Consider the following 13316-nt stretch of genomic DNA (forward strand, 5'->3'; position numbering starts at 1 on the left):
TTTCTCAGGAAGAGTAGAACAGGCTGCCAGGCTCCAGTGTTGGAGTCAGCATCAGTGAAGGTGTTCAAGAAATGAGAAAATGTGGCACTGAGGGACATAATGATGGTAACAGGATGAGTTGGACCAGATGATTTTGTTTTGTTTTTTTTTTTTTTTTCCCCCCCATCTCTATGTTTCTATGAAAAAAATAAAAGACAAAGCTTATGTCTGTGACTTCATTATATTGAGGTTTTATAGATGCATGTCATGTATATTTCTATAGAAAATGGATGACTTTGCCTTCTCTTTTTTCAATTATATTCAGTATTAATAACAATAGTACATCTTGTGATTACTTTTAATGAAATTATTATAAAAGTAACAGAGAACATTAACCTGGAAACATTGACATCAACAGGCTTACTTACATGATTAAGTATTGGGTACCACAGAAGTAATTTTTCTGTTAATATTTAAACTATCAGCAATGTATCACCTTAAAACAAGAGTCTGTTACTGAATATCACTCATCTTGAGGCAAATTTTTTGTGTTTGTTCTCCACATTATCCTCTAAAGACCCCTTTGAGATGACCTTTTTCCAGCACCACCTGCTACCAGAAAAATGTTAATACATACATATTACTTTCTTAAATCTTCATATGAAGCTAACATTTTCAGTCGGTAAAGTAATATAGTCCACAAATATGACTGGCCATGCTTTAAGAGGAGAAAACCTGTAACCCCATGAATTTAATATTTCACATTCAAATATTGGTTTCTAGTAAATTAAAAACAACTTTGTGTTTTATGCAGTAGTTTAAAAAAAATTAACTATTCACTATTCCAAAATCCAGGAAACTATACACATCCTCCTAAAGCTATAAAACCCTTCTTGTCCTCCTGCAACTGGAAATATCATGTAAAAAATATTTTCCTGCACCATTCTTTTCTCTACCTACTTATTTTACCACCTCTAAAATTACTAAAATTAATTTGATGTATGAAAATGACAGACTTCCCCATGGGAGGCATTATATTGCACAAGATAGGAGAATGTGACCTGAGGAACATACATACCTAAAAGTTGATCTAATTCCTACTGAACAACTTAATAAAATCCCAGTGAAGTAGGATGATCTAGTGCCATTATTTCCTCTTTTCCAAGGTGAGACAAAACCCAGATTTTTTTTTGCAGATATATCCATTTTTATAAACCAGCTTTTTGTTTCAGTATGTATCACAGCAATTTCATATGCCACAGAAATTACAGAGATTCTCTACCAGAATTAAATACATTTAAGAACAAGAGCTATTTTCAAACTGACATATTTAAAAATACTTCAAGTGCAATTAATAGAGCACTGACTTAATTCTTTTCTTCTGATCAAATTATAGCTTGAGATAACTATATGCTCTTTGAGCCTTACAAAATTTACAAATGGACACAAACTATTTACAGTTTTAGTAGGGCAGCTACATCTTGTACCCCTCATTGTCAGCTTGATCTTATACTCAGAGAGACAGCTTCTGTCAAATTATTCTTTCTAAGGCATTCTATAGAAGAATAAGACACCACCTCAGTTTTTCCTCTCAGTTCTGTTAATCCAGGCATTACAAAAATCACAGAGGGAAAATATAAAAATACTAAATCTTGAAACCTTAAAAAAATATGGTGTATGGGGAGTAAGACTGGCTCTTTCAGGATCAGCCACTGTTAGCCATATATGAAACCAAAACTGAAATATAAGAGCTATCATGGTGTGATTCGGCAGCAGTAGCCAAATCTGGGAACAGCTTCAGGTCTCCATTCCCATGACCAAAGTTTTTGGAGAGGAAACTACAACATGTATTGCCCTGAGATGGCCAGGACCAAGTCAGGTGCATTTCAGGAAGCCAGTTGTTTGCTGAAATAGATGCTAAGATGGGAAAGGACACTGAGGCAGGAAGATGCAAGAAAAGATGATGTAATGAGAACCCAAAAAGCTTTGTTAACCCTGATCTTCATCTGTAGTAAAGAAGTAAATAATCCAAATTTTCCTGCTTCTTACCAGTCACTGATCTCAACGGTAATGTTTATCACACCCTTTGATCTTCTACAAACTCTTTTTCTGATCCTACGGCACAAGCATGTTAGACAGCAGAAAAGAGTCTTTCTGCCTACATTTTCCAGAACATGGGAAGAGCCATGCCATTATCTGTTTTTCCTTCCACCTCTGATCATTATCTTTTCCAGCAGATCAAATATACTGTTTTGTACTATTTGAAATTGCTGGAACACAAAATACTATCATACATTTCAAAAAATTATACATTTACAGTGCATGTCCCAGCTTCTTAACACTAGTGACAATGATGTACTTCAGCTGAAATCAAGAACATCAACAGATTGTATTACAATCTGTCACACTTTCTCAGGAGGGAGAAATTGGCAACTTGCTATACTAAGAACAGTAATCAAGCATCTGGAATATTACAGTACAAGTAGATTTTACATGATCTGATCAGTTGAAACAGTTTATAATAACGACTTTAAAAATTAGCTTGCCAACAAGAGGTCTCTGTAATAAGCACGTGTTCGTATTAACACTAGAATACCTGATGCATGTGTTTCTATGATCAATAATATCTCTTATCTACTTCACTAATGGCAGTAGCTTAAATTATTTGCTCCCGAAATTAATGCACATAAAAGTCATTTAGAAAGTCTCTTGTTGCTAATCAAAGTAATGCCCTATTTTTATAGGTGTCTAATAGGAAGAACTTTAATACTGCTCAGCAAGCAAAACATTTTCTGAACCATTGGCAAGAAAGACATAATAGCTGCTTTCTCTCATGTGAAGAAAATGATATATTGAACAATCTGACAAAAATAGAAAGGCTGTCAACAATTAATCCAAAGCAGAATAAAAAGTCCTCTGGTCTCTATCACTCTGAACTGGACCATCACAACAGTTCCTTTTGTTCTAAGAAAACCAGTAAGAATTAAATTGTGCTTTTAGGAATTAAATGTTGTTTTCACAAGTTATTAATGTTCTAACTGTAATGAAATGCTCAGTACAGGATCCTATGCTGACAGGGATCTGTTGTAGTAGGCGTGAAGGCATTATCAGGATGTGACGCATCAGGACCTCCCCTGCTCTGTGATGGATTTATGACACATGCTTTAGGGGCGTAGACAAAGCACATAGGGCATATAAACCTCAGTGTAGTTGCAATAAATGCCATTTGCTACTCCTCATATTGGCATCTGTGTGGCTAATGGCCCTAGCCATTTGCTAGTCCTAGGCGGCCTGAACCCTCAAAACGGGAACAACAGGGATCCCAAGAAAAAAATTGCTACGCTGTTTCTGAGATTTTATCAGTCAATCAACAACACACAAAAATGAAAGCTAAAGAAAATGCTATGATGTTCCTCCAAAATAGAGAAGGGAGGTGAGAAGAAATTCAAAACACCCAACAGGATTATTTTAAAATGAATTTATGCCTGATTACAGTTATTCATGAAAGCTTTAAACAACTCCTCTCTTTCAATTCTAAAAAGATGTATGTAACAGAGACCAGAATCAAGTTTTAGATCAATCTTAACACATATCATTTACAATTAAGGTTTGTGTTTAAGAATTAAGGCCTAAGACACTTTAAACCCAGAAAACATATGAAATATATATTAAGAGATATTGAATATATAGTATTAAATAGACCTAAAGCCAGCAGATCTAAACACAGACATGCAAAGCCTCAAAGCCATGGTCTGACCCAGTTCTCACAACTAGCACCACCTGTGCAGCCAGAAGACTAAGAGCAGCAGAGAACAGGAGCAGGTGAATTTCCTTTCTAAATGAAGGAGTCAGAACACAGGCCTCAGGAAGAGGAACAAGGCTTTAGAGTCCTGGCAGGGGCAGCTTTAACATCAAAACACCAAATGTTACAGTAGCTCACTGCTTTTTTTGGGGTTTTTTTTTTGTTGTTGTTGTTGTTGTTGTTGTTTTTGTTTGTTTGTTTTTTAAAGAGTCTGGAAGGCATAGGGATAATTCTGGCTGTGTTCCCTTGCCAAGGAGGAAGCCCAGCACAGGTGACCCTCTTTGATGGATGGTTCTCCCACACAGTTAGGAAAATGCAGAAGAATGCCTGTCAAGTTGGGACATTCACAGAGGCAAATCCTGTGCAAACGTAAAGGAGATCAACAATGCCTCAAAATAATTAACTTTCAGGCAGAAGCCTGAATAGCTGCATGAAGAGATGGAAAGTCAAGTATATTTTAAGATGCGGCTTCTCCATTGAACAGCTTAAGCATGACCAATAGGACTGTGTCAAGAAGAGTACATACAGGAAAAAGTGCTGTTAATCTAACCACTGTTCTGCTTTTGAATATAAGAAACCATAATTAGCTATGTACATTTATCCCAAGAGACAAAGAGCAAGTACAAAAATGAGAGGAAAACTTGAGCTAAGAGGCAACAGAGCAATGTTTTGAGCTCTTTCAGTGCTGAGAGGTTTCATCAGAACTCTTGTCATGAGCCTGGGAGCAGAAAGAAAATGGAAAGGCTGCTGGAATGTGGTGAGCAATGGAGAAATATGCAAGTCTTCACATTTCAGAAGGGAAGAAAAGGCAGTTCTCATTGGGAGGGAAAGGAGAAGAGGAAAAATAAAGATAGATGGAGCTTAAAGTATATAATAAATATGAAGGAAGAAGATTTCTGATCCAGCTTTCAGATTAGGATGTTAATGTATTGTTTCTCATTGACTTGAACAGACTTCAGTGAACTGAAATGTTGATACTGATTTTGTATAGCAATAACTTCCTAATGGATGTTTCAGAAGTCAGTAGAAGAATCACTAAAATCTACCAGTTTTAAAAATCAAGTCTTCACAAACCTTTATATGAGCCTCATGGCATTTTCCCTTACCTGAAAGTGAACATTAGGGCTATTGGTTGGAGACCTCACAGCTCTTAAAGGCATTCTGTTACTCAGTGTACTGGAACCAGTTCAAAATTTCCTGTCTCAAAATTTGCATAAATATCCTAAACCATTTCATTAGAGTTTGGAGTAAGAAACATAATACATAAATGTAAATCCATTTAATTTTTATAGTTAATTCTTTAAAACTCTTTCATTAAATATCCTCTAAAATATTTTATGTATACAATGAATTCTTCTGAAATAAGAACTGACAGCAGCATAGCATTACTGTTATTGAAAACAAAAACAAAAAAACAAAAACTGCAAACATGTGGAAAGCTGCTGTTTAATGCAGAGGTTGGTAAAATGTGAATACAGAAGATTCAGCTCTATGAATGTGTGTGCTATATGAGCTTTCATAGGAGGAATGGAAAAACTTTGATAGAATATCGTTTCAGTATTCAGCCAAGGCCTTATATCATAAAATGAGGAAAGATAGATTATTTGATGCAGCAGCAAACTAAAAGGAGATTTGTTACCATCTGAAATGTTTTCAAAAATACTTTAGAAATATGAGCCAAATATTGGATATCATAGCAATTTTTCCATTATGTTTGAGGGTACAGTAAAGCAGTAACAAAAGCTTTTTTAAGTAATAAAAGCTATTATTACTGCTTATTTACACAGTATCTCAACAGTCCTACTTGCACAGGACATTTTCATTCTATTCCATTTTTAACAGTTGCAAGCACAATGCTGATTTTGTAGCTGATAGCAAAGGCAAGCCATGTTCATCATTGTGTCAGCTAGCTTTAACTTAAAATCATTGAGAACGTGGCTGCAATTTGAATGTATACTGTGATTGTTACTAGTACTTGTGCTTTCCTACACTGGCTAGCAGATGACACCCAGGTCTGTCAGCTAACTTGATTATTAAAGCCCACTCTCAAGCTACATTTCCTTTACCCAAATAGGACTTCTCCTATAAGGATGACTTGCTAGTTTTCAAAAATTAAGCATATTCTCATTTTCCATAAAGAAATTTCACGTGTAGCAAGAAACCATCACAGATCCTACAGATGTGATCCTGTGATATTTTCATTGAATGAATTCTTTCACTTTGCAACATTAATTTCATGTATTAAGAATCCATTACTACTTTACTGCTATATTTTGTTGCTGGTTCTTCCCTCTCATCTGCCCCTGTATTTCTACTGATGTAGCTGAATGTGGACTGGGAGTCCTGGATAGTGCTCTCAGTGCTACACAAGTCCTCAAGGCCTTTAACATTCAGAATAGAACCATCCAGGTTGGAAAAGACCTCCAAAATCATCTAGTCCAACCATCAACCCATCACCACCATACCACTAACCATGGCCCCCAGTGCCATATTTCCATGTTCCTTGAACAGCTGCAGGGTCAGTAACCCCTTCAGCTCCATGGGCAGCCTGTGCCAATGTTTCACCACTCTTTCTGAGAAGAGGTTGTTCACAGTTACCAACCCAAACTCCTCCGACCAGAGGCTGATCTCTACTCCACCACAACCTTCTCTCAGGGTCAGGAGTTAGAGCCTAAATCTGTTCTTGGAGGCAGCGTGTAAACCTGAAGCAGTGGAGCTGTGAATACACACAGTTGCTGTTCCCATTCATCCTGACCCAGTTGGGCACCACCCTCACAGCAGCCAGGATGAGGGCCTGCAGACAAGGACTGGTGGTGACCTTCAAGATGGCTGCTCATTAGCAGCGCACCCAAATAACTTCATTAGTACCTCTGTGAGTCACAGCAGAACAGCTTCAGGATGTCAGAATGGCAGTGGGATCCATTTAGCTGATGTAATGCATAAACGTTTAAATAACGGAATGATTTGCCCTTAGTTTCAGAAAGACCAAACTATGGCTCCTTGCTGCAAATTAGAGAAAATAGTAAGTATTTGGAGCAAAAGCTCCCAAACATTGTAGAAACAGATCTCTAACTAAAAATTAAGGACTTCCATATACACTTCTCCTATTCTCTGCTGCAAGTGGAGATAATAAGAACGCAACAGACAGGGATTGCATCTGTCTGCAGAGAACCCCGACAGTTCTAAATTTCACTGGAAATATGGTAACAAAAGAAAGCTTATCAAAACACAAAGCATATTCATTGCAAGGTCCCCAGATTAAGCTGCTAATGAAAACATTCTGCATTAATTACAGGTCCTAGAATAAATGTAATATAAATATCAAATAGTAATAGCTTCTGACCTTGTTGTAAAAGAAGCCTTTAGAAACAGTATTGGAAATCTTTCAGTTATACATATTTAATCAGAAAATGTCTGTTCATTTGAATAAGGAAATAAGTGACCTTCATAAATCTGATGGGAGAACAACAGGGAAAAAAAGTTCAGAAACCATCAAAACATTTGATCCTGTTGCTTTGAAATTTCAAAGCAACTTTTCCTGACCTAAAAAATAAGTTTAGAATATTAAAACACTAGGGCAAAAATAAAAGAAACAAAAAAAAAAGTCAAATGGAGGAGAAACGTCTAAAGTTTAAGTAAAGCATTTCAATTGACTGGAGCTACTTTTACTATTTTTGGCTGTGGAGATTTTTTTGAGGACTTTAATATTGTATTCCTTTCTTAGACAGGACACTTTCCAGGCTGCAAAAACTGCACAGGAAACAAGCAAATAAACAAAATATCCTTCCTACCCAGCACTAATAAAAATTCATACCTGAGGAAGAAATCTTATAGCTAAGTCTCCTTGGGCTAGTGAAGGACTACTGAAATGCAGTGTGGAGCTCCATTGTACAGCTGTGCTCAGCAGAGTCCTTCTCTACCCAACACACATTGTTCTGCCTTCACTGTACAAAGCTCTCCAGTTTCTTTAAGACTTTTTTGTAAAAGCAATTATAAATAAAGCTATTCTTGTTCTCTGAGTATTCTTCAGTCAATGAAGGTTATAATAATATTTCCTTTTTAACAAGCAAGCTGAGCAGAAGATCTAACCTTGATGCTTCACAGCTCTGGAAACAACTGTATCTACTAGCGCCTTCTGAGAGCACGAAACTGGCCGAAGGGAGCAGAGAGGCCACTTGGTACAATACTACCACATACACTGACTATGTGAGCATCTTCATGACCCCCAACCTTGTGATGCTTAACATAGCCAGTTAACATCCAACTAAAGATGACAAAGATTAAGAAACAGAAGGACAAGGTGTTAAAAGACAGGCTGATAAAGACAGGAATGGAGATAGGCATTTAAGAATGCTTCAAGAAAAGGGGTTTCTTAATCTGTTTTTCTTCAAAGGAGAGTAGGTGCCAAATATTCTTGCCTGTGAGTAGCTAGATACAGTGTAAATACCTAGCTCTAATGTCTTTCAACAGGAGTTAAAGATCACAAAGACCATATCAAGCCACAAATTTTCAGTGGCTGCTTAAACAGGCCTGAACAACTTACTCAAGATCCATGGCCAAGATCCTTGATCCCATAATGTACATGGGGTTCCCAGAATCTGATAACCCCATACCAACTCCTTAATTACAAAAAGGTCTGGGGGCCATTGAGCTAAGACAAATTATTTGAAAATGTTCACAACAACACTGTCTTAGTACATCACTTTATTTGGTACAAGACTGCCTAGCTGCTCTATATAAAAGAAAAAAAAAAGACAGTTGCAGACCAAGGAAACATTTGCAACAGAAATTAGTCTAACATGACATAAAAACTTGGATAACATACCTACAGTATACACTGTCTGCTGCAATTAGCACAATAAGATTGCATAGTTGATATTATACAGAGAATTTATCTTTTTATGTGGTTTGATTTTCATTGACTCATTGCAAGATCAATCTTCTTTATTAAAGAAAGTGTTCATTCTGGATTTAATTCTAGATTTAACAAATTCAAGCTGAGTCTCATTTAAAGCAGACACTATGTCAGTAACATATTCATGAATTTCCATATTCATCAATACATGATAAAACTGGAAGTTATTATTTTGGATGAAAGTCACAAATTGAATACATGATAATACTGTATATACCATAATTATCTCCCTTAAAAAAAAGGCCACTAGAAATGGAAGTGAAAACAAACTTCCCTGTATCATAGAGTCAATAGATATTTGGACACTAAGTGCCTTTTTGGCTTTTTTTTCATCTGGAAATGTTATTTAATGAACATTTAAGTATTGCAGGAACTGTACAGGCTGATAACGCCCACAACCTCTCCAGATCTCTTCCTATAGAGCATCTTAGCTAAAATTTGTCTGTATAATCAAAGAACATACAGGTGCTATAATTAAGAAATATATGAGAGAGTTTGGCTAAGCAGGTTATTACACCAAGAGCAAACAAACAAAATAAAAGGCTTACTCTCGTCCTAGGCTTGCTGAAAAAACTCCAAGAGGAGATCCAAAAGAGATCCTTCCCTGGTGGTAGTCAGCTCTTAAATGGGTCTAGGAGAAGTGCAGCCAGGCTCCACCCCTTCCGGCAGCACAGGAGAATTGCCTTCAGCTGTGCTCCCATGGCTGACTCATTGCTCGCCTCAGGTGATCAATCAGAGGTTCAGTCTGTGATTCAGCAGTTCCCACACACCATCTTTGATTTCAAAGCTTGTGTTTGTAATTGGTTGAAGAACTGCTTTGTGGTATATGAGATGTAAAGAGAAGGTAGTATGCAGCACTGATGATACAGCGAACACTTAAAAATTATGTTTTGTCTGAGGATTACAGTGGATTATATATGATTATTTAGGCTATGGTTTCCATTCCTATGTTCCAATGTGTTTATTTTATGTTTGATCTGTACCTTCTCTCATCTCATACTTTTGTGGAAGAGATGGTTCCTCAAACAGCACTTTGCACAATTTTGCTTGTTTTGCACTCATCCATGAAGAAGATCTTTATTACAGCTGGTAGAGCTTCTCTTTGCAAATGTTTGTTATTTTGTTTTTTTTTTTTTCCTCTCCACAGGAACAGATCTCACAGCCACAGAAATCGAATCAATAGCAATTGATTCAGACATTTGAATTTGATTCTCCAAAACACTGAACAGACCAGTCCTATTCCAGCAAATAGTTTACCTCCAAACATATTTATAATCACAGTCTTTAAGAAAGTGTTACTTTGTGCATATACACTAAGATTTTAATTTATTTTAGTGAGAGCTGAATATTCTTGTGAGTACACCTTTAGCGTGATGAGAGACTGTCATTCTCCTAAGAACATATCTATACATTTTTTAATGATCGTTCCAAGCTAATCACTAATCTGGCAGTTCAAAAAAATGTATATTAAAAATCACTTACTTAAACCAGTGAATACTAATTTTGGAGTTCAAGACCAAATTGGTTTCCTATATGCTGAATTTCATTACAATATTTAGTTTGTATTTTTCAATTTTACTGCCTTTTGGGAATGAAAAATCACATTCAATTTTAAATAGCATGTATATAAAATACATTTAACCTCTGAGTGCGTAAGCCATATTAACCTGCTGTCCCTGCAGCTGTTCTACCTTATTCTTGTCAAAACAGAAAATTAATAGTCAAAATATAGATTTAAAAATCATTTACTGATTTTATCCTGAAAAGCATTTGATTCTGTAATGTATCTTCCTTAAGTACAGATGTAAAGTAATAGTACGCTGACCAGCAGTGTATAACTTAGTAAGGTCTTTGTATAATATATAAGCATAAGGAAAATATGCTGACGTTCCAGAGAAGCCTTTGGTGATATATTATTTCTCCCAGGGCACACATAATCTCTTCCATCCATCAGCTTTAAAAATATGTGCTATACACAAAGACAGCTCCCTCTGCATCCTAGAGAGAAAGCTCTGTCAGAGAGGCTTTTTGGGTTTTGACCATTTAACAATAAAATTTGTGTGAAATTTGTGCTTCACAGGATGTATGAAAGTGTATGAAATATGTTAGTGGTGATCAGAGAATAATAAAAGATATATATGTATACTTAGAGAAAATCCAACCAGCGTTGTGCACGATTTGTTTTGTTTGGTATGTTCCCTAAGATTTGTATCATCATATTAATTTTCTGCTCTAAACTGTACTATTAGCCTTTACCTATGAAATATCTTTGCAAATAATTCACATGTCATCCTCAAAGGAACTACTTTAGATAGAAGTATGTGAAATGTGTAACTGCAAATTTCATGTTTGGCTCAGTTATAACATAAAATATCTAAGGGAAAAATAAGTGTGTGTGTCATAAAAATTAAAAATGCTTTTAAAGAGGAAAGTTCACCACATAAGTATATGTAACCCTTGAGAATAAAGCTATTCACTCCTTCTAGGTGGAATGACAGAAATAACTGCGTAGCTCCAGAAGTCTCCATTTGTGAATGATTTTTGGTATGGAAGAGAAGATGTCTTATAATACAGATACTCGGTAAGTTGATATTAAATGTTCAATAAAATATAAATGCCAAACAATCAAACATAATAAATTTATTCATGCATTTTTCAAATCATAAGGCAAATCCTTCACAAGCATTGAAATCAGGATCTTAAAAGTCCCACACACAAACACTTTAGAAGTTTATGGATTCTATTTCTACATATTCAAAGGTACTTCTTTGGACACAACAGCACAGTAACAAATAAAAATAACCATCTTGTGTCAGATGAGAAATTACTTCCTGCAATTATATTTAAACAAGGAGCAAACTGACTAACCTCAAAAAACAGCAGTCTTTGATGATATTCTCTCAGTTTCTCTGTTAAGGCTGATAGAAGAATCTTTCTCATTCTTCTCCTACTTGTCTTTTACAGAAATGACACAACTCTTCACAACTTTGCCTTAAAAAAGCATTCTCTCATCCCCTAAAAAAAACCCACAATTTTTTTAATAAAACTTGCCATTAGTTTCATATTACAGACCCAGAGAAATCATCAGCATTATCATTCATCAACTGTCAGTATGTGCTGGTCTTAGAATCATAGAATTATCAAGGTTGGAAAAGACCATCAGGACCATCTTGTCTAATAGCCTACCCGCTGTCACCATGCCCACTAAAGCATAAAACCCTCAGTGCCACGTTTACCCTTTTCCTGATCACTTCCAGGGGCAATGACTCCACCATCTCCCTGAGCAGTCTGTGCCATTACCAGGCCACTATTACTGACTGAAACAGTGAAAGCAGTATAGAGGATTTTTCATAGTGAGCCCAGGATATGGGTAAGCATTCTATCTATTCTCTTCGGGTATAATAACTGCTTAGCCAAACTCTCTGGTATATTTCATAATTATAACATCTGTACATTCACTGATTGTGCATCAACATAATTAAAAAATTGAATCACTCTCATTTCAACGTTTTACCTCATTTTTTTTTTTTTTTTAAATAACATACAAGATCCTTGTAAACACAAAAGCCGTAGTTATCTTACTGTAGCTTATATTTTCTTCTACAAAATTCTAGAGCATTACCCTCAATTACTTTTTGAGTGTATCTTAAATTAGCATTGTGGTTTTTCTCCTAAATCTTCTCATAACACTAGACAGTGGCCAGCTCAGAGGAAGAATCAGCTGTAATCTGGGAAACAATGATTCTAATGAGCCTGAGTTTCTGCTAAAGTAGCAAATCCTAATTGAGATTGGAGATATAAAATCTGGGGAGTGAGAATTAATTCTTAAATAATAATTAGAATTTCTCAAGTAAAGTTACTCAAATAAAAATGAGGTTTATATGCAGGCTAGATGATATTCTGGTGCTGTGAATACCATGGGGAAAACAGAATACTGCTAGAAATGAACCTGGAAGAAGACAAGCAGGTGTACTTCAACTGAGACTTTAAGATCAGCTCTAAAGCTGCTTGGTTAAACAATACAAACCAATCATTATCCAGTATTTGAAAGAAGATATGTACTGTATATGTGCTGGCAGCTATATTTCCAAAAATGCTGTGTACATCTGTGTATGTCTGATTTACTTTTAAGTGACTTCCACTGCTATTTATATTGACTGCAAGTAGCATGCTGAATGTTCAGGAGAAGCACATGTATATATGTTTTATCATGCAGATGATACTAAGGTCCTAACAAGAAATATTATTGTGCGAGACAATCATAGGTAAAAGTTCTGAACTTCTGCAAAGAGGACGAGAATTGCTGGGCTAAACTTATAAATGCAAAAATATAGACTTCATAAAAAAGTTCACACAGAAAAAGACACAGGTAAGACAGAAACTGTCATCTGTACATACAGGCTGAACTCCCCTGTTCTTCTCTGATGTCTCAGATCTCTGATAAATGCTTCTACAAAAATTACTGTTAAAACACCCTTATTTTCTTGAATAGGTCCAACTAATTTTTTCAAAAAATTACCAAATCTCGCATGTTATTTACATTTCTGTCAATCTCCATGTCATCTGCACATTTTATCATCACTGATTTTGTATTTGCTTCCTCAGATCATTGCTGAAATG

Source organism: Tetrao urogallus, assembly GCF_951394365.1.
Source record: "Tetrao urogallus genome assembly, chromosome: 4".
NCBI classification, from domain to species: domain Eukaryota; kingdom Metazoa; phylum Chordata; class Aves; order Galliformes; family Phasianidae; genus Tetrao; species Tetrao urogallus.